The 25,854-nt window shown below is 38.3% G+C and overlaps 1 long non-coding RNA gene across 1 annotated transcript in view; it reads right to left on the bottom strand.

The window, feature by feature from the left end:
* Nucleotides 1-25,514, bottom strand: part of LOC311608762 — a 41,721-nt gene extending 16,207 nt beyond the window's left edge. The window contains exon 1 of the long non-coding RNA XR_014783146.1: nt 25,406-25,514. This is a non-coding gene — a long non-coding RNA (uncharacterized lncRNA). The remainder of the gene's footprint in view (nt 1-25,405) is intronic.
* Nucleotides 25,515-25,854: the final 340 nt, after the last annotated feature.

The following is a 25,854-nucleotide window of genomic DNA, read 5'->3' as shown; positions in this document are numbered from 1 at the left end:
TAGGATGAGACTTAATAGGCTGTGACCATAGGGTGGGGGAGGAGGTCTACTTCTGTCACAGACCTAGGGGAGGGAAATAGTGTGAAAGAGGGAGGGAGGGAGGAATGGGAAGATGCAAGTAAGGGGATAACAATTGAGATGTAATCTGAATAAATAAATAAGCAATTATTGCATATTTTCTAGTCCTGGTCAATAACAGAAGTTCATTCATAATCATTTTAAGTACAGGTAGCAACCATGTAGTTATGTCTGCTAAAGAATACAATCAACTTGCCTTGAAGACTAGACTCTGTGTGAGTAATGGTGTCTAACATGAAGTATAATTATATGCAAATGTGTGTCCCTCTGCACACGTATGCATCTACCATGAAATTTGGAGGAAGGTTTTTGATGGAAGCACACTTTTAATATGGCTGATATTCTCTTAGTTATATTAGTATCAATTATTCTGACATACACATTTAAAGAAGTTTAATAGTCAGCAAAACTTAATGTAATATTTATAGGTGAGCGAAACAAAGGCGTTTGTCATCTGATGATGCATCACAGTTGAGCACATTTAAAGGCTAAAGGGGAAAACTGAGTCCATGAAGTTGTCTACTCACCACCATATACATGTACGTACCTTTTGTACACTTACATACATATCACACATGCTCTCACACACACACAGACATTTGTGTACACACAACAACAACAACAAAAACAAGTCCTCTTTTTGAAAAAAGGTTTACATATTTTTAAGAACAGTTTAAGGGTCCTTAAATTATTTCAAAATTCAAGTAAATAGGCCCATTGCAGCTTTCCATCTTTTGGGGAATTCAAGTCCCTCTTAAGGTTTTACTAATTTGTAATGCATCCTGGGGTGCAGTTGTACCATCTCACTTAAGGGTCCTTGCTCTTCAAAAGCAGAAGAGTTAAGTTTGAAGGGTCAGACAGAGTCCTATTGTTGTTGGTTTTTTTTTCTGAAATTCTCTGGTATTACTTACTTTCATTGGTATGTGAAATCTTCTGAGATGAAGAACATGTCTCCATATTAGAAATACTGTACTTAGAACCCAACAATGGTTTGTGGCATTATCTATTACATGTCGTCTTTCCTCTAACCCTGTGATGCAAGCATTGATCTGTTTATACAGAAATGGAAGCTTACTTAGTGTTCTGGCCAGTTTAATGTCAACTTGACCCAAGCTAGAGTCAGCAGAGAAGATGGAGCCTCAGCTGTGAAAATGTCTCCACAAGACTGGACTATAGGCAAGCCTATTGTGCAGTTTCTTAATTAATGATTATGGAGGATGGCCTAGCCCACTCTATATGGTACAATCCATGGGCTGGTGGTCCTGGGTTCTACAAGAAAACTGGCTGAGAAAGCCATAAGGAGGAAGCCAATAAGCTGCACCCTCCATGGCCTCTGCATCAGCTCCTGCCTAGAGGGTTTTCCTCTGCAAGAGTTTGTGCCCTTGCCGATTCTGATTATGGACTGATAAATGGAACGATGGGCAGCATAATCTCTATCCTCTCTGAATTGCCTTAGGTCATGGTGTTTCATCACAGAATAGTAAGCCTAATTAAGACAAATACCAGCTAGGCAGTGGTGGCACATACCTTTAACACTAGCACTCAGAAGCAAAGGTAGGTGTTGTATCTGTGAGTTCAAGGCCAGCCTGGTCTAGGTAGCAAGCACCAGGACAGTCACCCTGACAACTCTCCCCCCCAAAAAACAGAGAAAGAAGTCCTTTCTCATATGGAATTAGATGTCTTGACCAAGAGTCACCAGTGAGGTTGGACTTGATTCTACCAAAGCCAAAGTTATACTACTTCACTGTTTACAATTATATTTTTGAAAATAGTATTCCAGGCATTTTATAAAAACATCAAAGAAGCAGAGCAGAAGGAAGGAGTATGGCTTTTAGAATTTTCTTTTTTTCTTTAAAAATTTTTTTTATTAATTTATTCTTGTTACATCTCAATGGTTATCCTATCCCTTGTATCCTCCCATTCTTCCCTCCCTCCCATTTTCCCCTTATTCCCCTCCCCTATGACTGTTCCTGAGGGGGATTACCTCCCCCTGTATATGTTCATAGGGTATCAAGTCTCTTCTTGGTAACCTGCTGTCCTTCCTCTGAGTGCCACCAGGTCTCCCCCTCCAGGGGACATAGTCAAATGTGAGGCACCAGAGTACGTGAGAAAGTCATATCCCACTCTCCACTCCACTGTGGAGAATGTTCTGACCATTGCCTAGATCTGGGTAGGGGTTTAAATATAAAAGGAGTCTAGCAGACAGAGGAAGGTCAAGGTCTACGCATTAGAGGAAAGCAAAAGTTCCCTCCACAGTATATTAGTGGTATGATGCCCAGACATCTCTTTGACCCTGGAAATTTCTTGGGAAATGATGTTTTACCATTGTTTGAGTGAGCTAAAACTCTTTGGAGCACAATAATAATCTGTGGTATTAATTTCAATTGTTTTTATTTGAACACAAAGTCATGTGATGCCTTGGGTAGTTTAATTTATTTTTTGGTTCTTTTCTTCCAGATAGTTTTTCTCCAGATACCCCTAGACTTGTAGAAAATACATATTTTGTTTTTATATAGCAAAGGCTAGTGCACAGGGAGAGAAAAAAAAAACCAAAATAGTGAGCAAGCTTTAATATAGTTATTGCTTGGAATAAAGTATTCTATTTCCCTTGTAATTTTTAGCACAGACTTTGGAGATATGTATTAATTTTTGGGAGGGTAATTTTTTAAAAGAAAAGGAACAGGAAAACAAACAAGACTGTGTGCAACTGGAGACAAAGAAAACCCTATGAATATTCATGTTCTCTGCTGGTTATAGCTTTGGCAATGAGACCACTTTTTGGTAGCAATATCAATGCGGTATTTGCCATATTGGAGTTTTCTTGCCCTTCCCTTACACCCTGTTTTTATTATTCCTTAAGCTATTCCAGCTACTTTTTTTTTTTGTAGCTTATTTGTAGTGCCCACGAACTAATGTTACCACTTATATGGTAGAACACAATCTCATTCAGAATGATACAGGTGGCAGTAAAATAATGGTCCACTATCCCAGATAGGCACGTCAACAGGATCTAGCAACCTGTCTATAAAATAGACTGGTACAACCGGGACACACACACATGATATGAGAATAATAAAACACTTCTAAAATTGGATCTAAGACCCACTCTATGAGCTGGAACCCACAGCCGGACACTGATTGCTAAAGTGGTCAAGAACCTGAGACTAGATAGGTCATTGGCTTAAGGGAAAACAGCTACTATTATTCTGCTGTAGGAGTAAAATGACTCCTCATGACGTTCTGCTATAAGATTAGGTAGATGCATTGCTCAGTCCACAGGATGCTTGGCTCTCACTCAAAGAGGGAAATAAAATAGGCATTGAAGGTGGATGGAGGGAAGGAATCGGGTAGGAGAGGGGACAAGGAAGGGAACAGGCGTGGGGATTAGGAGTAGGGAGAGTGGGAAAGAAGGCTGGGTGGGGTTAGAGAATAGAAATTGGAGGTGGGGTCATCTTTGGGATTTGCCAGAGACATGGGAGATGGGAGACCCCAGGAAATCCATGGAGTCCACCCTGTCTGAGACTCCTAGTAGTGGGGGATATTGAGCCAGAAGTGGCTCCATCTCCTATAGCCAGGCAGGTCTTCCAGTGGAGAGATAAGGACACCAATCCATCCACAAAACCTTTGATCCAAACTATGTCCTGCCTACAAGATGTGCAGGGACAAAGATGGAGCAAAGATTAAAGAAATGGCCAACCAAAGACTGGCCCTACTTAAGACCCATCCCATGGGAGAAAACCATTTTCTGACATTATTAATGTTATTCTACTATGTTTACAGATAGGAGCCTATCATAACTCCTCTGAGGGGCTTCACCCAACAATTGACGGAAACAGATGCGGAGACCCACAGCCAAACATGAGACAGAGCTCGGGGAGTCCTATGGAAGGATTAGGGGAATGACTGAGGGAGCCAGAGCGGTCAAAGTCCCCACAAAGAGACCTACAGAGTCAACTAACACGGGTCCATCTGAGTTTATAGAGACTGAACCTCCAACCAAAGAGCACCCATGCACTAGTCTCCTCGCACATATGTAGCAGAAACACAGCTTACTCTTCACGCAGATTCCCCAACAACTGGAGCAAGGGCCTCTGGGACTCCTATTCTTCTCTTTGGATTCCATTCCCCTAACTGTGCTGCCTTGTCTGGCTTCAGAGGATTGCGATTCACCTAGTTTTGCAGCAACTTAATGTGCCTGAGTGGGCTTGAATCCATGGGGGAACCTCCCTTAATCTGAAGAGTAGAAGAGGAGAGAATAGCGGGAGGTGTTGGGGGAGGGGCGGTAGGAGAGGAATGGGGCTATAATCAGGACAAAAAGTGAATAAATAAAATTTTAAAAAGAAAATTGTCAGCAGATCCACTTGAACATAGCAATTTAAATTTTGTTTCTAAAAATAGAAGAAAACAATAGTGATACTATTAATAATTAAATAATAAGGTATAAGTGGGGAAAAAGAGTATTTTCTTTCCTCAGTAAGATTCCTTCATAAAAAAAAATTATTTTTCCTTTGTAAGTGGTTATCAATTGGAGATAGCTCCTGGGTGAGATATAGAGTAAGTATATTTAAAGAACTAGAAAATGTTAGATGTCAAGAAAAGAAATAATACAACTAAATATGGGGCCCCAATCTAAATAGAAATTTCAAAGGAGGGACTCAAATGGCTGGGAAACACTTAACAAAGGTTCAGCGTTCTTAGTCATGAGGGAAATGCAAATGAAAACTATGTTGGGCTTTCGTGTTTCACTGTCAGAGTGGCTAAGATCAACAAAAGAAATGGTAGCTTGTGGTGGTGAGGGTGGGGAGCAAGGTGAACATTCGTCCATTGCTATTGGGAGTACAAACTTGCACAGCTTCTGTGGAAATCAATATGTGTGACCCTCAGGATGTTTAGACTCTATCTACCTCAAGATTCTGCTATACTACTTTTGAGCATATGCCCAAAGGATGCTTCATTCTACCACAAAGACAATTTCTCAACCATTTTAATCACTGTTCTATTCACGATATCCTGACATTGGAAACAACTTGTTTCTCAACAAGACAATGAATAAAGAAAATATGGTACATCTACACATTGGAGTATTACTCAGCCATTAAAAAAAGAAACAAAATTTCAGAGAAATGGATGTGACTATAAAAATCCATGCTACATGAAGTTACCCAGAGCCAGAAAGACAGACATGGTTATGTATTCACTTAAAGGGGACATTTGCTGTGTGGCCAATGATAAGCAGGCTATAATCCATAGAACCAAAGAGATAAAGATGTTAGAGCGAAGGACTGGATGGAGGGTGGGGGTGGGGTCCAAAGTGATATCCCTAGGAAACAAAAGTAGAATAGATAATTATGGATGGATAGGAATCTGGAATAGGAGGATCATGTGGGAGTGAGAGAGGGAAGAGGGAAACAAGGTGGAGGGATATTACGAGAGACAATTAAAAGTAAGGGGCATCTGAGAGGTAGTATGGGAACTGAATAATGCAGAAAAAGCATCCTAAAATGTGTATATATATATATATATATATATATATATATATATATATATATATATATATATATATATATGATTTAAGTGAAGTTGCCAAACAATGAATAGACACAGCCCCAACTGGACAAAGAGCTAGAGACTAAATAGCTCAGGGACCTGGAATAAACCAAAATGCTGATGCTCTTACAGACAGGCAAACAAACAAACCAAACAGTAATAGCAACAAAAATACTCCTAATGGTATTCTGCTATACTCATAGGTCGGTGACTTGCTCAGCCATCATTAGAGAAGCTTCCTCCTGTAGCTTCTTCTTTTATGACTCAGGGGGAACCTCATGGAAGAGGAAGCAAAGAGTAAGAGTCAGAGATGATGGAGGACACTAGAAAACCAGACCCTCTAAACCAGCATGATCTGTATCTATCTACGTGAGCCCACAGAGACTGTGGCAGCATGCACAGGGCATCATGGTTCTGAACCAGATGGGCTGGCTCCTACAGATGAAAGAAGAGTTGGACATATACTCCCACCCCTAGATCACTTTTCCTATGAAATTTAAGCTTTGTCAAAATATCATGCTTAAACTTAATTCCTATTTCAGATGCTATATGTGATTCCAGTGCCAGGCATCAAATAAAATCAGAGTCATTAGTACACTGCTATTTTAAGATCTAAGACAAATTTCAGAATCTGTTAACGGCTATGGAGGAGTAATTTAAGTTTTTTGAACAGTACTAACAACTCTAATCTACTTTAATAGAGTACATTTTTAAAATCCCCTTTCCCCCCAAATGTCTGGAATCACTTCTTAAACTTTAAGTGTTTAAATGAAAACAGAAACCTGAAAAATTCAAGCTTACTGATGGCACTCTTTTAAAGGCAACTATGTAGCAGGTGTGATATGTTGGACCATGCTTTGTGCCTTCTTCAAAAGCCCATACTACTTTTAATATATTTAGTACAAGGCCATGAAAATAACCTGTACATAAATATCATTTTGTGGCTGTTAAAGCGAAGCATTTGTAAAGTAATGAAGTAATAGGTCTAGGTCACAGTATATAGCAGAGACTAAGACAACCTGTGTCTCTTTCAAGTGCACTCATCTGGAGGAGATAGGACTAAAATAAGAAAAAATAGGTGACTGGAGAGATGGCTCAGCGGTTAAGAGCACTGACTGCTCTTCCAGAGGTCATGAGTTCAATCCCCAGCAACCACATGGTGGCTCACAACCATCCACAATGAGATCTGGTCCCCTCTTCTGGCCTGCAGGTGTACATACAAGCAGAACACTATACATAAAAAATAAGTATTAAAAAAAAAAAAGAAAGAGTAATCAAGGTTTTCTAGCTTACATTTTTCTCACCTATTCTTACTTAGAAATATTGTCAGCATTTGACTAGAATCTAGAATATGAAATGGGCGTTCAGAAATTACCCCTTCTGAGTTCTTAGGATAAAACCTAGTTTTCCAGAAGAGAGGTTTGTTTGGTTGTCTTTCCTGATCTAACTTCATTCAGAGTTGAAAGTACTAGACTCACAAGCCAGACCCAGGCTTCCTGCCTCCTGGGTATGCTGTGGTTTTCCTTTTTCTAAATAGATCTTTGCAGTAATACCCTATACTTTGTATGCTTTATACCTGAAGGCACATTTGTTATCTTGTCTTTAGGACAACAGTCTGAGCTACAGGAAATTACTTATTTGGGAAATAACTAGCACTGGCTTTATACAGCTGAAGCAAATGATACTGAAGGATGGTTGGTAGTTTGTTTCCTGTCTCATAACTTTTGAAAAATTCTAGCATGGATTAAGGAGAAACTCGTAAGTCTTATCCCAGCTGGGGAAGGTATTTACAGGTTGCTGACTGCTAAGGGAGAGTGAGTTCTGTGGTCCCTGGTGGATTGAATATACTCTGGTGATGGTCTCACACTTACGTATATGTGAACAGCATTAATGATTCTATGTGTTTGTGTTTGTGTGTGTGTGTGTGTGTGTGTGTAAAAATAACACATGGAGTTTGGAAGTGGTTTTCAAGGAGGAGTTAGGGGAATGAATAGTCTCAAAATATATGATACGCTTGTATAAATATTTCAAAGGATAAAACTAAAGAGCGTGTTATTTTGTCTCATTTTTCCAAGACTTTGTTTTCTGGACTGCAAAGTGGGTTAGTCACATCTGTATCACATTGTTTACATCAGGAGAAAATAATTGAAAAAAAAAACATTCACTAATAAACATGACTCTTTACTGCAGAAGAACCACTGGACAGTTTATTTTATTTAATTTTTGGCCTCCACTGGTGTCACGTCCTGGACTCACGTTGTAGACCAGACTGGCCTCAAACTCAGAGAGATCTGCCTATCTCTACTTTCCTGAATGCTGGGATTATAGGTGTGTGCCACCACACCCAGCAAGATAGCCTTTCTTTATCTCTCTCTTTCTTCCTTTTCTTTCTCTTCCTTATTTCCTTCCTGCCTTCCTTCCCCACTCTATCTAATTAATTAATTAATTTAATTAATTCACCTTACATCCTAATCATAGCCACATCCCTCCCCTTCCCTATTCCTCAGAAAGGGGTAGCCCCACTACCCACCGACCTGAGCTCATCAAGTTGCATCAGGACCGAATTCTTTCTCTTCCCCTGTGGGCTGGCAATACAGTCCTATCGGGGGAAGGGATCAAAAAGCAGGCAACAACATCCCCTTACTAGTGGAGTCACATGAAACCTGAGGTGTCTGTCAGCTACATATATGTAGAGGACCTAAGTCCATTCCACGCATGGTCCTCGGTTGGTGCTTCAGACTCCACTGGCCACTCTGGCTCCTGGATAGGTAGCTCTATTGCTCTTTATGTGGAGCTCTTGTCACCTCTAGGTTCATGGAGACTGAAAAGGATACCCTCTAACCAGACAAGACTCCTAGTGGAAGGAGGAGAACACCATCCAACCACAATAACTTTGATCCAAAACTTACACTACCTACAATACATGAAGGGATAAAGATAGAGCCAGTAGATCACAGATTGAGGGAATAATCAATCAATGCTTGGCCCAATTCAAGATCCATCCAATGGAAGAAAGCTAACCCCTGACACTATTAATGATACTCTGCTATTCTTGCAGACAGGAGCCTCGCAGAGTTGTTCTCTGAGAGGCTCCACCTAGTAGAGGTTCGAAATAGATGCTGAGACTCACAGTCACATGTTGGGTGAAGCATAGGGAGTCTTCTGGAAAAGTGGGAAGAAGAATAAAGATAGCTTTTCTTAAGGGCCATCCACAATAACAGAAAACCTGTTAGAACCATTATTTATAACTGCATTTAATTTGCTAAATAAACCTGATGCTGAAATGTATGCCTCTCAGAGCTATGGAATATGGGTTTTTGCTACTGCAAAACTATAAGTCTTAAATTAAATTATTATGGGATAAAAATGATATCTCTCTATATACAGGTATAAAACTATATAGACAGGTAGAAAAGAAGAAGTGAAAAATATGTAGTATTAAATATGTCCAGATAAACTTAACATTTAGAAAAAGGAGAAGCTGAGGGGATTCAGAACCATCTAGTGGTCAGGTATGTATTGGGTCTTGATCAGGTAGTTGTCAGAAAAGCAGAAAGGAAAACAGGGTGGTGATTTGTATCCCACACATTCTAGCCTGAGGAAGAGTAAAGCCACAGGTGTGGGAAGTGTTTGAAAAGTACCGGGAAACGAGAGTGGTTCTGTAACTTTTGCTTTTAAGGATGGTGAGAATGCCAATGCCACATAATAATGCTGGCTTAGAGTTTGGAACGTTTCCTGGATAAATCCCTGTACCAGGCCCAGAGCTCCCAATGTTATTTTGTGTCATCATGGAGTCATTGGTTAATTCCAATGCGAGTGATATGACATTTTCTCTAGGACCAAAAAATTTGTTCAATACCAGAACATTCAGGGAAATGTTAGGACAGGACAGAGGTAGATACTGTACTAGATATGATGTAAATGACTGACTGAATAAAATTAGACAGGAGGCCTGGTTGTATGATGCCCACTCATCAACGGAAAGAGTAACCCAGCAAGAACATCTGCCAAGGCAAAAGAAATGAAATAGTGTTAGATCTAAAGATTTCCTATACAATAGATGATGAAATCACTATAGCACAAGAAGCAATCTGAGCCATCAAGTCTCCTGTATTCACTTACTCTAATGCTCGTTGAAGCTGGCAGACACACTCAGGTTAGCAATGAAGGAAGGAGAAATTCCCACCCACCACTTTTCTCTTTACAGGACTGTCATAAACTGGCCTTGACTCACAGGGTTAAACTGAGGTGGGACTTTGAGTTAAGGGAAGAGTCAAAACTTGGTAGCTTCTAGGGGGAGAAATAGAACTCTTTTTAAAAACCTGTTTTTATTCATTTTTTTATCCTGATCCCAGTGCCTGTCCTCTTTTTCTCCCAGTCCTGCCCTCCCATCTTCTTCCCAGAGGTACCCACATGGGACAAGAATGCCACAAGAAGACCAACAGAGTCAATTAACTGAGGACCATGGGGGCTCAGTGAGACTGAATCATGAACCAATGAGCATGCATTGGCCCTGGGTCCCCTACACATATGTAGCTGGTGGGCAGCATGATCTTCATGAATTAGCAATTAGAGCAGGGGCGTCTCTCACATGGATTCTCCTGCCTGCTTTTGGATATCTTTCCCCTAGCTGGGCTGCCTTTTAGGGCCTCTTTATCTCTTTAAGAGCTAGAGCTGGTGGCTCTGCTACTATTTCCATTGTGGGGAGACATTCTAAGGAAAAAAGAAAGAGGAACATGGAAAGGAAAAGAGCTGATGGCTTCTGGCATAGGCTGCTCATAGAGAAAGGAAAAAAAGGGGGAAAATTACACATGGACGCACACACCCACACACATGCACACACACACACACATGCGTGAGCACTTGGTGGATGAAGCAAAGGTAGGCTCCAACATGCTTCAACAAATTCACACATACACGTACATACATACATACGATACACAATCAGACAGACATGTATTTGGTGAATGATGGCTGGAACAAACCTCAAATGAGGAGGCTATTATAGACTCCAGCAAACTTTACATATATATGTATATATGTGTGTGTGTATATTTATATGTACACACATACACAAACATGTATGTGCACATGTACATATATACATATATAAACGTCTATACATAGTGTGTACATACACACACACACACACACACACACACATATATATATATACATACATACATATACGGTGGATGGAAAAACCCCAGAGGTTCCTCCAATTTCATACATACATGCATACATACATACATACATACATACAATCAGACAGACAGGCACATATTTGGTGGATAAAGCAAACTCTGAAGAGTGAGCTCCAAACCACGTTCCCTCTCTCTCTCTGTCTATACACACACACACACACACACACACACACACACACACACACACAGAGAGAGAGACACACACAGACACACACACACACACACACAGACACACAGACACACACACACACACACACACACACACACACACACACACACACACAGACATACACGCATTTTGGGTGGATGGAGCAAATTTGAGCAGCTCCACCAACTTTTATTATTGTCGTAGGCTTATATACCCTCTAAAGCAAAGATCTGCATTTCAGCAGAAAAAAAAACCTTTATGGCCATAAAAGCAATTATCACAGAAACAGATAAAGTCTTTACACTGATGGAAATACAGCAGGGTTATTGATAACTAGACCTAACTAGACCTTTATTATCTATCACTTCATTCCACAAGTTCAAAGCAATAAGTCTTTATGCTATAGGTTAGCAAAGTTGAGAAGTTTGGAGGCATTATAGGAGGAAAATTGTTTACATGTCTGTCCATTAAGGCTCATACCTAACAAAACAATCTTTATATTCTCTTAGCTCCCATAAGTTCATTATAAGTTCAAAGTAATTTTTCATATGTCTTTCATGCCACAATCTCATTGTAAGTTTGGAGCAATAGTTTTTCATGTCATAGGCTGTCAAGATTTTGAGTTGTTTTTTGTTTGTTTGTTTTTGTTTTTAATATCAAGAAACAGGTCATTTATTTTATGTCTTATTTTTAAGGCCTTGTATAGATGAAATTAGTTCCCATGGTGCATATTGAGACTTGTGATCCCATCTCTGGACCTAGATAGAATGATTGCCTTCCTAGATCAGAAATTTGCCTCAAGCCTGCTCTTCTGAGTGCAATTTATGTGTTTCAGACATGAAGGTGCAGCTTTTGATATTCTGCAGGAGATGCTTAACGTTACTTGAATCAAATCAAAAATTCTATAAAATAATTTTCCGGAATTAGAAAATCCTCAATTCATCTAATCAGCATTATTTCACGAAAGTACATCTTCATATTGGTAGGCAGTGAGGGTCTCTCCATGCCATGCCAGATATATGAGGAATACAGCAATGACAAACATGAAAAGGCATATCAGCAGCAAGAAACAGGCCAGAGATAAAACTCCTGCGGTCCATGCCTCACCGGGGTATTCTTAGCCCATGCAAAGAGTGGGCTGCCTTCAGGGAGCTCACTTGCCTGCCTCAGCCTTCACTCATGGCTTATGCCACAAGACAAAAATAATTACTTTATAAGACTAGAAGCCAAAGCGTAAGTTTTAAAATCAACTTCAAGATTTATGGTGATCTCTGGACCTGTTCATGCTAAAAACTAAACATTGATTGGTGTCTTCATAATAGGATAGTCCCCTACTCTACTAAGAAGCTTGCTTGCATTGTTATTCAAGTATGGAGATTAGTGAAGTGTGACACAACTTGATTTCAAAGGAAGAAACTATTTGTTATTTTCTTCTTCTTTTTTTTTTTTTCACCTTCAGAAACAGAGTCTTGTGGAGTCTGGTCTAGCCAGGAACTCACTGTGTGGCTGAAGATGGCTTTGGTCCTTGTCCTCTACCAGCAAAGGGCTGTGATTGTAAGACAGCTGCACCACCACATGTGGGTTATGATAGCCTTCTTTACTTAGTTGACTTCACAGTAGCCCTGTTTGCCAAACTTAACATTGTTCTGAATCAGGAAATATATATATATGAATAATTAAATACAATAAAAAATTAAAATCGCAATTTCTAGAAAAGATAAAAAGTGTCAATAAGTCAATGATGTGGAGGGGTCTAGTTAACAAATGAAGAGTTGACAGCTGAAAATAAACAAGGGCAAAGATTCTTCACAAAGAGTGAGTTGGAAAGAGATGTATTCCTTATATTCCAATTTCACATAAAATAAGTTTTAATCTATGCTTGTGTTATACCTAAATTAAAACATTGTATTTTATTGTTCTATTCAAATTGTTAAGGGTACTCTCCCATGCAAACGTCTTTATTCTTCAGCATGCTTAAATTTTAATTTACCTATTTGATAGTCTTTAAAAAAAACAACAAAATAGTTTAGAAAGTAAAGAGATTTACTGTACTAATTTCATGTGTCTCTTTGCTTGTGTCATCTCCCCACCCTTCCTTAACTTCTGGTCAGCTAGTCTCCCTCCCCCTCCCCAGTAGATGCCCCCCTTCATCCAGGACACATGTATTCCCGCTCTCCTTTCCATCTTTTTCTCCCATCTCTGGCACCTGCCCCTAAGATGTCCCTTTTACCTCTCAATTTCTCCTTTCAGTTTCATTATCAATATGCCCGCCATGCATATAAAGATTAATATCTAAGATCTGTGTTAGACAGACATAGGGGAGGGGAGTAGGGGGGAAGTGGGAGGAAGGGAGGAATGGGAGGATACAAGGGATGGGATAACAACTGAGATATAACATGAATAAATTAATAAAAATACATAAAAAAGATCTGTGTTAGAGAAATCATATTTATCTTTCTGATTCTGGGAAATTTCACTTAAAATACTGACTTCTATTTCCATCTGTTTTCCTGAAAATGCCATAATTGTATTTTTCTTAGTGAGTAAATGAAATTCATACACAAACACACATGCACACACACACACACACACACACACACACACACACACACACACACACCTATCTTTTCAGATGCACATCACACGTTTAGGCCATTGTGTCAGTGGTGAGAGGAGTTACCCGAATTTCAAGGAAGTTATTTCAGGCTCAGGGTGTTACAGGAATTATATATATATATGAATATGTAATTTGTACTTTTAAAGAAACAACTCCCTATGACTTTTAAAATATCTTTTGTGCTTATTCTTCATCTCCTTCCCTGTTTCCTTTGGTTGCCTCATGACGCCCTCCATGCTCAGGTAAGTCTCTTTCACCTAGGTGGCCTGTTTCCATCCTTGTATTCTTTTATACAATATGTTTTGATTATGGTTTCTCTCTTCTTCTCCCAAATTCTCCCCAGTTCCTTACCCTTCCAGCTCCATGCCTTCTTTCCCACTCATTTTTAGAAAACAAAGTTAAAAAAAAAACCCTCAGAATAAAGCAAAATAAAACCAAACCAAAGAAACAAACAATAATCACAAGAAAGACATACATAGACACATACTCATGCATACTCACACATATGCTTATACTCACACACTCAGATATTCACACAAAAAATCTTGCACACCCTCACGTGCACATGGACACACTTGTAGGCACACACACGCACGCGTGCACACACACACTCACCATAAAAAACAAAATTGGAAAGCACAATATACAAGCAAAAGACAAGTAAGGTTAAAAACCACGCAAACAGCAATATGAGACAAAAAGTATCTCCAACAAGAGCATTACGTTTGCTTTTTGTTGGCATCTGCTGCCCTGAAGTGTGATTCGTACCTAGTGTGATTGGCTCCAAGGCCAGGGGGACCTGATGGACATGGACAAAAAGGGGTGTAGGTCAGTGAGTCCCAGGTGGTGCAGAACTATATGGAGCACTGGGGCGACTCTCCTGGAAGGATTGCTGGCCTTGGTTCTTTCGTTCTTTGGCAGACAGAATCCAGGTTTTCATGTCTCTCTGCATGAAGAGGGCCCTGCTAAGTCTAAGTCGCATCAGCAGGGAAGGAGTCCTGATGGTTCTCCGCTTGGAGAGTGCTAGAGGCAGTTGCCAGAGTCAAGAGCTAAGGGAGATAGCAAAAAACCAAAACCAAACAAACAAACAAAAAACCCAACCAACCAACCAACCAGCCAAAAACCCAACAACAACAACAACAACAAAAAACAAAAAACAACCAGCCAACCAAACAAATAACCAGGAATTAAACTATATTATGCACTCTTAAGCCTAGTGCGTTCGGTGTAGAGGGGGAGTCAAGGCTAAGCCAAAACTAAAAGATTAAAAGGAAGCAAAAAGTAGGGCAAGAAGGAAGGGCAGGGGAACAGAAGGCTAAAAGGGGAAGGACCAAAAAAGACTAGACCAGAATGGGCCAAAATGAGACTTGCCCCCACTTGGCAATGTTGGGGTTCTTAAGGCCTGGGGGTTGTAAAAGAGAGGGGGAGATCCCAGGATATGCCTTCTGTCTGTAGTAAATATCCTGAGAGTCTTATCTCAGACAGGGGAACAGCCCATTGTTAATCTGGACTTGGCTTTGAAGGTTTTGTTTTTGTTTTTGTTTTCGTTTAAATCAAAGTAGCACCAAGTTTATGATACCTCTCACCAGATGGTATTTAGGGGTCTGCTGAAATCAAAAGGGAGGCCCTTCCTTTTTCTAGCATGATAGGCCAGCTTTCTGGAAGTGGGGCGTGGACTTCCACCTTGTCCATCCAACCACCCATTCCTCCATCTCTCTATCTCGGCACATTGTCTCTCTGTGTGTCTCTGTGTCGGCACCTAATACAGGAAGAAGCTTCTCTGATAATGCTGACCAATACTCTGATCATATTTGCCTCTTGGCATCTGTGGTACCTCACTCAGATAATTTTTTTCTAGCTCTATTCATTTACCTAAGTCTCAGCCAGTGGTGATTTTCCTGTTCTTGCTAACAGTGTCCTTGTATTCCCCTCTCTTAACCTCCTATTGGCTCCTCCACTACTCCAGTCTCCAGGCACCTGTTCTTATTATTTTCCTGGTTTCATGGTGACTCCGGGTTCTATTACTCACATCAAATGATTGACTCGTGGATAGCACACACAAATAAAAGAAAACAGTAGGTGTTTATCTTTTCTGCATCTAGGTTACTTCACTTGGTACTATAGCTTTTAATTCCACTCACTTATTTTTAATTTTGTACTTAATGTTCTTAACATAGAATTCAGTCATCTACCAGCCATCCTGACTAGATCTCCTCTGCACCATTTCTATTTTCTTCCTCATTTCCTTTTGGTTTTTCTACTATGAATGCCTGAATGCTTCCATAGGCTTCCAAGGCTTTATTGGTTTTTTTTCCTCCTTTAGTTCCCCTTTCTGTCTGGGAATATCATTCATGCTCTAACAGTATTCATACCATTACTCCTAATTCTGTCATGCAAAAACCACCACTCACACAGAGATGACAAATTAGGTCATATCAGGTAAGCGCTGGGTGAACACAAAGCATGTACACATGTGAACCTATGTATGGCAGCCCATTAAGAATCCTGAGACTACATCTCAACTTTTTCAGCTTTCCTAGAGGCATATCATTTTCCAGATATTTCTCAGTTGCCAGTAACTCTTTGTGTAGGGTTGGGGTATTGTGAGCTTTTTCTCATCCACTTTGGCATGTCCAATGATGCCATCCTTGTTCAGCTCACTTTTGTTGGGCGGGATGTGGTGAGGATGTTCACGTGTGTAGCTTCTCACATTACTAGGAGACAAATTCTCAGAGCAAACTCCCTGATCTTCTGCCTTTAAAATCTGTTCCCTCCTCCTCAATGTTGCCCAGCCTTAGGTATGAGAGTGTTTTGTAGAGTATCTCTTGGGACAGAGCTCCAAAATGCCTTTCGATTAGTTGTACTTTTCAATAATGGTTGCCTTCTGTTGGAAAGAGAAATTTCCTTGGTGAAGGGTGAAAATTATGTTTATCTTTGGGTATAATGATGGGCATTTACTCCTTACTTTTAATTTTATAAGCTTAAAAATGTATTTCTTACTATTTGTGTTAATTTTTTAAACTTTACAAAAATATTTTCTTTCCTTATATTACTGCATTTTTCTTTTTTTACTTCTCATTTTTTAAATTTGTTCTTAAAAACCTAGTTCACAAACAAAGCAATTAGGAGTGGTCTACTCAGGATCAAGATAATCAAAATCATCTCCATTTTCTCCTCTGTAAGGTTTCAGAAGCAGTGCACACACAGCTCTCATCTTCCATGTCTTCAATGCTTGCCTTCAGAGTCGCTCCCAAAGGATTTATTCTTTGCTCATATAAGGTAATATAAACTAACAGAATAATATAAATAATATATAATATTATAATTATGTGTATATATGCATTTACATGCTGAAATACATTGTAATGATAAAAATTATAATACAGTAAATACATACAGCAACAAGAGTCTGTTGTCATTTTCAGTCATTATCTCTTATACTTATTTCTAGTATTCTTTTACATGTATTTAAACTCATATATACATATGTTTGTATGTAATTTACCCATAATTTCCTCCCCTCTAATTCCTCAACTATAACACTACAAATTTTCCATCCCAACTTTATGTTTTCTGTCTCTATCTCTCAGTGTCTCTAACTTGTGGATGAGATGTCATTTTTCATCTACCTCTGTAGCCATGATTGTCTACAGGGAGGATGTTCTCTGCCACTTACGGTCCTGGAGTCACCCTCCGAAACTGTAAGCACATCTCCAATTAAATTCTTTCTTTTATACATTGCTTTGGTCATGATGTCTTTTCGCAATAATAAAACAGTAACTATGACAGGTTCCTTCTTATAAGGGGGGGGGGTTTAAATCTTAACCAGAAATATAGGAGATTAATTTCCAGCAGCATCGCTCCAAAGTTACGAGCAGTGCGTTGCACTATGTTGTCACGTGACAAGACAGGGTTCATTCCTTGTTAGCTCCATTACACTCCTGTGAATCACCTGCAAATAAAATCTGCCACTGACCGAGAGGTACACAGTACATGACTACAGCTGTCCTCTGCCTTTGTGTCCTTTCTGAGCCAAGGGTGTAAACAACTATTTCCTCAACACTGCGACCAAGTGTTTGTGTCAGGTTTTTTTTCTGCAAACACAACACGAAAGTTCCACTTGTTCCATGTCTCACAAAGGCTTGTTGTAATGTAGTGTTAATTTGTATTTGTCTAGTGGCTGATGAGGATGACTACGTCTTCATGTATCAGCTGAATGTTAGGATATCCTTCCTTCTCATTTATTCTGGGTACTTTTGTCAGTATTTTGAAGTTAAGTTGTCTGTAATATTTATATGCGTATCTGTGTACATTTAAAGATATATGCATATACATTGAAAGATATATTTAAAGATACGAATATACTTCACCATTTGAGCATGTACTTTTTGTCATAAATATGTATTGCAAAGGTCTTTTAGATGAAAGAATTCCTGTGTTTTCAGCTGTTTCGTCTATATAGGTTAAATGAAGAACTTTTTAGCTAATACATAAAAATGCACATCTAAATGGGCTAAGGGTGTGATATTTTGATACATGTACTTATTGAGTAATGATTACATTAGTATAATTATATGTACCTTCTAAAATACTTGTCTTAACTTTGGGGTCAGAGTCTCAAGATCCTTTGTTCTGGAATCTTGAAGTGTGTTTTATGCTATTGTTTCCTGTAAGATCGATGCTTAAGCTCTTTTTTTATTAATGCTCAAATAAAAAAGTACAAAGATTATAATCTATATTTTATTTATGATTCGCTATCCTCTTAACTGTTTATCATAAAGGCAAAATTTTTATTTAACCTTCTCATAGTCTTTCTTTTTGAGATAATATGCTGATGGTGACAATATGTTTGGCATATTATAAAAGTCAAAAACATTTATATAAATTGTGCTTTACTAAAATGGAAAAAATAATTATATACATTGAGTGGTTTTAAGTAAAATTATCTGCAAGTTACATAAAAACTTAAAGGAGGAGAGGCCTGCTACCAAGCTGAGAGGGAAGGCAGATGGGTGACATTTCCATGATCAAGTATGCAGTGGATAGATAAGTGAGGAAAAGAAGCAGATAGTTTGTATACTGGGTGGTGAGGAAAGCTTGATAGTAATAGCCTTAACTGACACCTGAGGCCATGGTGATGTCCCTCCCAGTGCTGCAACTGAGAGCCATGTCTAGATCTGTGGCCCTACAGTAGCAGGTAGCTCTGTAGATGTCCTTGGCTCATGTTACCATCCGGGGCTATGTGGACATAACTGGTCTCGGCTGGCATGTTGGTATCCAAAGGCTGCACACAACTAGTCCTGCCCATTGCCTGGGGTAAAGATGGCTCCAAGGCATAAAAGCAGAAAGATGACCCTGCCTTTTGTGGCCTGTGGCAGGAAGGATAACTTAAACACCCCTCCCTGGAGTGGTGCAAGAAGGATGGTCCCCATGCTGTGAGTCGTCCCCGTCCTTCACCTGGGAAAGCACCTGGTGGCACTGGTGCTGGAGACTTGGGCATGCTTACCAACGCAGCTACCACCTAGGTCATGACCCATGGCTTTGAATCGGCCCACCCCAACATCTGCCTTGTATATGAAGTGCTAGAGCATGTGAAGTCAGTGGTCCTGGAAAACAAAAGCTTCAGCATCTCCTTCACATAGGGCCACAGCAGGGTGTTATAGAGGTGTCCTCGTGAGTATCGGTATGGCTAGTATAAGAGAAAGTAGAGGCCTTGAACCAGACCAATGACTCATTGAAATGAACATTTGCAAGTAAGCTGTTTGAGCAAAAGGGTATACTGTGTGTCTTGCCATGACATACTGCAGTTCCTGTAGCAATATTTTTAATATTTAATTTAACTTTTTTTTTTCTTTTGGTGGGGAGAGGTTGCAAGGGCAGAGGGTAGAGATGGCTGGACGGAGAGATGGATAGAACTAGAGTCCATGATATAAAATCTACACACACACTATACACACACACACACACACACAGACACACACGCAGGCATGCACACACAAAATCAATTAAAAGAGTTAGAAAAAAATAAAAGTTGAAGGAAAGATTGATATCATTTTGTATCATTACTTCTTCAAACTTAAGGTAGAAAATATAGGAAGTGTTATTTATCTCTTTAGTCTTAAGAATTATTTATTTAATTGAACACTTTTTGTTATTAAAAATCAGAGCACATTGTAAATCAAAAGTACGATCTTAAGAGAACACTGGTTTTGAAATTGGGTATATAAAGCAAAGTGTCCAAAACTAAACAACCTTTTAGTTATTCTACTTTCTATATAAGGTAGCAAAATTTATAAGCTACTTGTATAGTTTCTCGTTTCACCTTCATGACATTAACTAATGCTGAAATGTCATCATAGCTGGCTTTCAGTGAATAGCTGGTCCAGAAAAAAGTTCTTCTTTTTTTAATTGAAAAATGAAATCATTCATATTACATCTCATTTGCTATCCTATCCCATGCATCTTCCTATTCCTCCCTCCCTCCCTCTTTCACCCCATTCCCCTTCCCTATGACTGTGACTGATGGGGACCTCCTCCCCCTGAATATGATGTTAGGGTATCAAGTCTCTTCTTGGTAGTCTGCTATCCTTTCTCCGAGTGCCATCGGGCCTCCCCATCAAGGGGGCATGGCCAAATATGGGGCACCAGAGTTCATGTGAAAGTCAGTCCCCAGTCTCCACTCAATTGTGGGGAATGTCCTGTCCCTTGGCTAGATCTGGGTAGGGGTTTGATGATGACTGCACATATTGTCCTTGGTGGGTGCCATAGATCGAGCAGAAACCCTGGGCCCAGATCCGCCCATCATAGTGTTCTTCTTGTAGGTTTCTAGGACCCTCTGGATCCATCTACTTCCCTATCTCCTATATTTCTTTCACCTAGAGTCCCAATAGGATGTCCTTACTTCTATCTCACTTTCCTGGTAAGTGAAGCCGTTCATGGGACATGTCCCTTGGGCTAGTGTCCAGTTATAAGTGAGTATATACCATTTGAGTCTCTCTGCTTCTGGGTTAGCTCACTCATTATGATCATTTCTAGTTCAATCCATTTGTCCACAAATTTCAGAAATTCCTTGTTTTTAATAGCTGAGTAGTATTCCATAGTGTAAATATACCACTGTTTCCATGTTAGACATATCAATACTAACTACTCCATCTTCATATATCTTTGTCTTATTTTCTTCTATACTTTAAGTCAAAATAGAGTTCAACCTTCAGATTATTTTTCTTTTCTTTGCTGAATGGTAAAAATGCATTGTTTTAATCAAAGAACATGTCTGCTTTGAATAGTTTAAGGCTAAAACAATTGTATGGTGTGACTTTGAGAATTATTTTGGAAAAACATAGACGATCTGAATGGAAATAATTACTCCTTTAACAAGTTGTGTGAGAATATTTGAGTGAGGGCTAAGTATAAAAATGTCTTCCTGTGCTTTCTCACATCATGCACTAAGCTGCTTGTGTAGAACAACATAAAGCCTCATTCTCACATCTCAGTTTGTTTTCAATGCAAAGCCTTACTAGTTACAGGCATCGCTCTGTTACATTTTTAGAGACACAGCGGACAGTCTCCAGTTTGATTGTATCTTAACTATTGATCTACTAAGTATACACGTAATTGAAGGAATCTGAAAACATTGGTTTTTTTTTGATGCTCAGTTTGCTTTTGGATTAGTTGAATTCTTATCATTTTCTTTCCCTAAATAAAGTAAACAAGGTAACAATTCTAAGTTCAATGGTCTTGAATCACTTGTTTTCGTTTCTACTCTAGTATCATTATAACTCCTCAGACTAGCTGACTCCAGCAGTGCAGCAAGGAAGGAGAAGATATTTTGAATGGAAAGTTTGTATTGCCTGATGTTATCCTAAAATATTAGACATTTAATGTAAAACTACATTTCTTTATGTAAATCTCTACCTCTGTTTAAAACTGATCAGTTATAAAATAATTTATTAGCTTAGATTAGACACATTATTTAATCTCATTTTGAAAATGATTCAAATTATATTTTATTTTTTAAATTATATATTTAATTTCTATATGAATAGAAATGAGTTTTCAAATGTAGGCAAACTTACATTTGACTTAATTTTTTTTTGATTTTGACAAATTTTAATCATGAACATTCGTTTGATAATCATAATTAAATTTGTGTGCATTTACTGATACAATACAGTTGCAGGTGTCTAGGTCATGGAAATGTCATTGATAACAAGCAAGCTAAAGAAACAATCAGAAGTAATTTATCTTAGAATTACTTGGCCATGAAGTAACTTATTTTAATCAACATTTTCCTTTCTTCTCAGGTGCTAGGTAATGTAATGATTTTAGTAACATTACTTTCTATAAAGAACAACCATCAAATAACAATATAAATACATGAAAAACTATCTGATCAGTTGTAATCAAGTTTGTATCATTTTGATAGTTTAGGTACCAATAGGAAAAACAGCAGGTTGGGCACAAAATTAGAATTTAAAATTTCTCTTTTCTGGACTAAATATACCATATGGAGTTGTTCTTTTTAGAAAAGAGGTCTAGGGCCAGTCCTTGGCCAGATGTTTTCTCATAACCCTTGATGGCTGTGAGTGCTGAGACATCTGCTGTGTTCATACTATCTACAGTTACTGTACTGTGAACTTTTTACAGACCCCTTCCAAATATTAGAACGCTCTGTTCTTTCTAAATATATTTCCAAACTAGTATTTAATCTTGAGTGTTTTATACTCAAGTATAAAAGCAATATTTTTATTCTTCTTCACTGGCTCATATGTTAGGCAATTTGTTTCTTGCTGATGCTTAGGAGAAGATTTATAGTTTTCACCTCTACTTTTTCTTTAGGTAGCAAGAATGTTGTCTCAATGTCTAAATCCTTAGTTTAATTTCATTTTTTATTGTGTGGGAGGTGAGAGAGTTTGTTGAAACTGATGACTGACCTCCATGTGATTTATAGTTTCAAAGAAAACCTACTAACTTTGTGAGTGACATAAGGTCTTCAAAAACCTCAGAGACATACAGAATATGAGATTTACTCAGGTAATTAATTTTATTCCTTCTCAAGTTTCTGATGGGGCTGAAGACCAGATGGTTTAGTTTTACAATTAGGCTGAGTTGTTTAGGGGTTAAGATGTTGTTAAGTATAGATAGATGTTTTAAGTTGATAGAGATGAGATATGATAGATACTGATTTACATTCCAAATTTTAGACTCACCAAGATAGGAAAGATGTTTTCTTCAAGGATGTCAAATGCAAATAGCCAAAATACTAAGAATGCAACATTTATATAATTCCTGATTCTTCATGCTTCTTCTTGCTGTAGGTAGTTTGTTGTACATATGCATAATAGTATACATGTATATGTAAAAAAATTAATAAAAAATGAAAAAAAGAAAACCTACCAACCAAGAGCCTCTGGTGTACACATTGCCACTTAGCAAATTTATTACAAGATATATGTTATAGGAAATATTAATCTACTGAGTTTTATTAAATTTCTTAACAAATGTAATGATACTACATAAAATTTGAGGCTTCTGTTACTCTAAGAAAATATCTTGTTATCCTTTTGTGGATCTTCAAAAATTTGTAAATTTAGGTTTAGGAAATTAAAATATACTAAAACCTGACTAGAATGTACAAAATTAATGCTATTATGATACCTCTAGAGGGCAGTGTTAAATTATTTGAACAAATTATCTTAGAAATTTCTGATGTAAATCACTCAATTTGTGGAACAGAGACAGTCAAAATGGAAGAGGGACAATCTCACTGTAATCTATATGTGGGTGCAAATGGTTGTCAGTTCAACACTTGGACCTTGAACCAGCATGCTTCTGACTTGCTCTCCAGGAAGGAGTTTACTTTCTCTTATAAGGTTTAATGGATCAGTACTGGCAAACTGAAAATATGTAGTTTAGAATGTCAACATTTTAAATGTTTTCTTTTATTTTTGAGATTACAGTATAATTGCATCATTTCCCCTTCCCTTTCTTCCATCCAAATTCTTTCATATAACTCTTCTGGGTCTCTTTAAAATTCATTGTTTCTTTTTATTAGCTATTGTTATGTGCATATATCATTTATGTACACACACACACACACACACACACACACACACACACAAACACACATACACATTTCAAGATAATTTTCCAGTAAGCATTGTTTTCATGCAGACTACAATAAGCCATAGTTTGGGACAAACTTAATTACTTTTATCTTTGCAATTTAAATTATGAATGTTAAACATATTAATACATTAGTAAATTTATAATAATTTAATTTTATCAGATTCCAGAGTACTTTTCTCTTATGTTTTTACTCCATATATATGTACATATATACACACATATATATTACATTTATATAATTTCTTAGACTACAACTGAAGTGGGAGGAAAGGGTGAATAAAAGGAATAATACATCTCTCATTGACAGGTGTCACTTAGCTTTAGTCTTTTTATACGTAAACAAACAAACAAACAAAAAAACACACCTCATCTTCAAAGCACAAAGGAAACTAAGACATAGAGGATGGAGCAGATTATCTGCCTTCCTTAACCAGAGAACTATAATTTACAGTTTTTCATTTTAGTTCCCTTCTTTGTAGATAGACCTTTCCAAAGTTATAAAGTCAATTTTATTTCTCTCGAATAATCCCGTCACACCCTGAGGTGATGAAAGATGATCTGTGGTCCCAGCTGCTTTGCTGTCTTCAAAAGTAGTTGGAGAAGTAAAGGTTTATTCCTCTTGTTGATATAGAAGGCGGGATCAGAACGACTTCTTTATTCATTCTTCTGGCATTCTCTTTGGGAGTGTAGAATATATGTTCTTTTGTAGAATATGTTTCTAAACTGAATACAAAATCTGAGGTAGAGTTTTGTATTTCTTTCAATATGTTTTGTGAAGGAGGCATTAAATATGCCCTTTAGAGTTGCAGAAGTCATGCTTAATTTAAAATGAAGTATATAAGAAAATGTCAATTTTGCTAAGAAATTTAATTTGTTGACAGGGTTTATGTGCCTCAGTTTCTTACTACTCTATATTTGAAAAGTTTGTGAATATTTAATGAAAGCTTACAGTCTGTGGAGAGAGAGGTACAAAGAATTACCCCTGATTTAAATTTGCAACAGAATTTGAGAGTCAAAAGTGACTTTTGTAAGGTTACACCAGGATCAACATTGGTATAAGGAAAAAAGTTCTGACTTTACACTTAAAATTTCTTATTATAAAATAATCTTTTCTGTATGAGAAAATAGTTTTACATTGAAAGTAAAGAAACAAACTAAGTCTTGTTGCTTCCAAGTTTTATATGAAACAGAGAAGCTCCCCAGAAAGCTTCCTTCACATCTCTGTATATTTCTTCCTCCACTGCCTTCTCTCTAAGGCAGCAGCTCATAAGGTGCAGGACCGCAAACTGATCCTGCACCTACAATGTTACCCTCTGTTGTGAAGTAACAGCTTTGACTCAGAATAACTATGTAGGGATAGGAAACTGGATTTACGTGCATGGCTAACCAACCAATATGAGGTTCTTAAGATATTTTTCATACACTTAGATATGACCGTTATGAGTTTTCCAGGGAAATCCTGCCATTTCTCCCGTTATGGAAGAAAATACAAAGCGCACTACCTCAAGCAACGCAATAAACAGAGTTTGAAATTACTGCTGGCTGACTCACTGCTCCTGCTCATATCAGACCTACGTGCTAACTCTAGCTTTTGGAACTGGTAGAGGAACTGTTTAATGGAATGTGCTTAGTCCAGCAGTAACAACATTCATTGAGGAAAGAGGCCAGAGTCACTAGACTTACTGAATCATGTCTTAACATGTTTTCCAATTCCTTGTTCTATTATTGCACGACATCCATGTGGTGGTTTGAAGAGGCATGGCCCCCAGAGGTTCATGTATTTGAATGGTTGGCCTCATAGGGAGTGACACTATTAGGAGGTGTGGCCTTGATGGAGTAGGTGTGGCCTCTTTGGAGGTAGTATGTCATAGTGGAGGCAGCCTTTGAGGTCTCATATATGCTCAAGTTACTCCCAGTGTTGAGACACTCTCTTCCTGCTACCTATGGGTCAAGATGGAGAACTCTTCAGCTCCTTCTCCAGCACCATGGCTTCACAGGTTTTGTGAAGCTTTCCACCATGAGGGTAATGGACTGAATCTCTGACACTGTAAGCCAGCCCAAATTAAATGTTTTCCTTTAAGAGGGTTGCCTTGGTAATGGTGTCTCTTTACAACAATAAAATGTTAACTAAG

This window comes from Acomys minous (genome assembly GCF_964271855.1).
Source record: "Acomys minous genome assembly, chromosome: 11".
Classification (NCBI taxonomy): Eukaryota; Metazoa; Chordata; class Mammalia; order Rodentia; family Muridae; genus Acomys; species Acomys minous.
Note: the sequence above shows the minus strand (reverse complement) of the source record. Positions and strands in the feature narration are given on the sequence as shown.